Source organism: Myxine glutinosa, chromosome 1, assembly GCF_964187855.1.
Source record: "Myxine glutinosa chromosome 1, kmMyxGlut1.1, whole genome shotgun sequence".
NCBI classification, from domain to species: Eukaryota; Metazoa; Chordata; class Myxini; order Myxiniformes; family Myxinidae; genus Myxine; species Myxine glutinosa.
In genome coordinates, this window is record NC_136261.1 from 163493067 (window position 1) to 163496500 (window position 3434).

A 3434-nucleotide genomic window follows, 5' to 3' on the forward strand; every position below is an offset into this window, starting at 1 on the left:
AAAATGGGCATTTCAATCAACATGCCACAATTGTCAAGGGATCAACGGCAGCGTGCCCTGGGCATGCTGCAAGACGGACTGAGCTACCGTGAGGTGGCACGTCGCCTTGGCTGTTCACACCAGACGATATCGGCCCTGGTGGACAGAGACACCCTCCACAACTCTGCAGATGACAGACCTCGATCAGGGAGGCCAAGAGTCACCACTGCAAGGCAGGACAGGCAGATGGTCTGAAGTCACCTGCGGGATCGATTCCGTCCAGCATCCCGCACTGCGGCAGAAACTCTGGGGCGTGCAAACCCACGGATCTCCAATGATACTGCACGAAGACGACTGCATGACTATGGTCTGACTGCCAGAAGACCATACAGAGGCCCCGTGATGACGGCTGCCCATCGCCGCAACCGACAGAGATGGTGCCAGCAGCATCAGCGGTGGACCTTGGCGCAGTGGAACGAGGTCGCTTTCAGCGATGAGTCAACGTTCTGTGTGGACAGTCCTGATGGGCGTGAGCGTGTCTGGAGAAGAACTGGCGAGCGATATGCCGATTGTTGCGTGCGTCAAGCCAACAGGTGGGGTGGCCCAAGTGTGATTGTGTGGGCCGCCATATCAGGCCGGTACAGGACGCCACTGGTGGTTGTGGATGGGAATCTTAACGCCCAGCGGTATGTGGATAACATCCTGCGACCTCATCTGCTGCCATTCCTGCTAGACCACCCAGAACTGAGAACCTTTCAGCATGACATCGCTCGTCCCCATGCTGCTTGCTTTACCACTGCATTTCTCCAAGGCGAGAACATCAACACCATGCAGTGGCCTGCGCTCTCCCCTGACCTGAATCCCATAGAGCACCTGTGGGATGAGCTTGGGAGACGCATAGTTGGCAGGGCCAGGACACGGGCAGAGCTGCTTCAGACATTGAGGACTGAGTGGGACAGAATCCAGCAGCAATCCATCCAAAGACTGGTAGGCAGTATACGCCGACGATGCACTGCCTGTATCCAAAACAATGGTGGCCACACACGCTATTGAAAGGGGACTGACATTGCACCCTGTGCTGTTCTGTACTGTAGAACAAACTGATGAGATGGTGTATCTTGGTCAAAAACCTGACATGTCGTCAATAAAATGCCAATGTTTCAATCAGCAATTGTTGGTTTGTTTTATTTTGAACTGTTACAATTTTATTACATTTCAAACAAGTGGTAAGTTTCTTTTGCGTTTCAGTATATATATATATGTATATATATATATATATATATATATATATATATATATATATATATATATATATATATATATATATATATATATATATATATATATATATGTATATATGTATATATATATATATATGTGTATATATGTATATATGTATATATATATATACATATATATATATATATATATATATATATATATATATATATATATATATACAGACTTGGCATTTAATATGGAATATTTTTTTTTTCTTGACTTGGGTTTACTTTCGTAACTCAGTATATCAATCTGGTGAGTTTCTTTTACACTTTGGTGATTTATTTGTTAAAAGAACCATGTCACTGATTGTCTGTCGCAGCAAGAAGTCAACAGCAGGATTATATCACAGGTGGCGTGGCAAAATGTACGGACAGGTGCATTTGATGATTGGCTTCACAGTCCGGTATACAAGGGTTGTTGCGTTCTGTATTAGTGGAAAACAACTGCTGCACGTTTCCAAAAGTTATTGCCGCTTCCTCTGGAGATGGTCCGTCAACTCGACAATGCTGTTTGTCAAGGAGTGGTGGCTTTACGAAATTACAGCATGAAACAGCATGCTATTGCGCGGCAGTATGGCATCACTCAAGGTCAGGTGTCAAAGATCCTGAAACGAAATGCTCAGAGAGGTGTCCCTACTCCAATACCGAGGCCAGGACGTCCCCGCAGAACCACAAGGAGGGATGATCGCCAGCTGCACCGGTTAGTCCGCAATGGCCGTACCAAGTCAGCTAATCGGCTTAGGGCTGAGTGACAGCAACTGACAAATGTGCCTGTATCCAGAAGGCTAGTCAACCAACGACTGGTTCAAGCAGGCTATCGTGATACACCTGACCATCTTTCCCCTGAGAAAGCCACGCCTGACCAGACTACACCACCAGCACCGATTGCAGTGGGCCAGAGAGCACCGTCAATGGCAGCCAGGACACTGGAATCACGTGATCTTCAGTGACGAGTCTAGATTTCTGGTCTATCATCAAGATGGCCGCGTCCGAGTGCGCAGACAAGTGCATGAAGCCTACAACAAAGATTGTATAGTGCCAAGAGTCCAAGCTGGAGGTGGTGGGGTGACCGTTTGGGCTGCTTTTCATGCAGGGGGCAAAACTGACCTGGTTGTTCTGAATGGAAACCTGAACCAGTTCAAGTACAGGGCCATTCTGGAAGAAACATTGCTTCCATTTGCTCGTGCAGCCTTTCGAGGAAACTTTGTGTTCCAATATGACAATGCACGGCCTCATCGTGCTCGCATGATCCAACACTTTCTTGCTGACCGTGGTGTAGAGCATATGGAGTGGCCTGCCATGTCCCCGGATATGAATCCGATGGAGAACTTGTGGGCAGAATTAACGCGTCAAATTGACCACTTGGACAAGCAGCCGACCTCTGTGCGTGAATTGCAGTAGGCTATTGTAACTGCATGGCAAGCGATTCCTGTCCAAACCTTGGCAAATCTCGTGAACAGCATGCCTCGACGTGTACGTGCTCTCCTGAATGCTCGTGGGGGTTACACGAAGTACTGAACTGTAATTTTACTGTCCGTAATCCCAGTCGTAATTTAACTTTTGTTTTTGTTTAAAAATTTTTTGGCTAATGTGCAAAATAAAGAGATACTTCTGGAAAACGCACAGAAGTTTAACACAGTACTGTCCATGAATTGAGTTCGATATCAGTTTACATCACTTTCAAGGATCAATTTATTTGCTTCGAAATGTCAAATGTGGTTTTTGGTTCTTTTAAAGGTCACATTAACAAAATCTAGAATAATTTCAACATAATTCCAATGAACTTTTGGTTCTAAGACATCTTGAAAAGTAAGTTCACCCCCACAAAAAAAATATTCCATATTAAATGCCAAGTCTGTATATATATATATATATATATATATATATATATATATATATATATATATATATATATATATATATATATATATATACATAGGAACCTTGACTTACGAGTGCACCAACTTACGAGTTTTCCGAGATACGAGCCGTCGCTCGGGCGGTTTATTGCTTTGAGATGCGAGCTGAGATCTGAGTTACGAGCTTACGCTACCCGCCACCAGGTGGGTTCCGGTCACGTGGTTATCTTGCCGTGCAAGTATCTCTGCCGTATATCGCTGCTGCTTTGTTTTCGCATTTTGGTTATTTTGGAAAATTTCTTAGTTTTGAAAG

General features: G+C 44.8%; 1 protein-coding gene across 1 annotated transcript in view; it reads left to right on the top strand.

Annotated features, from left to right (window-relative positions):
- The window catches only part of LOC137430786 (uncharacterized), a 311105-nt gene that overhangs the window by 2666 nt on the left and 305005 nt on the right, over positions 1-3434 (top strand). The window lies entirely within an intron of this gene.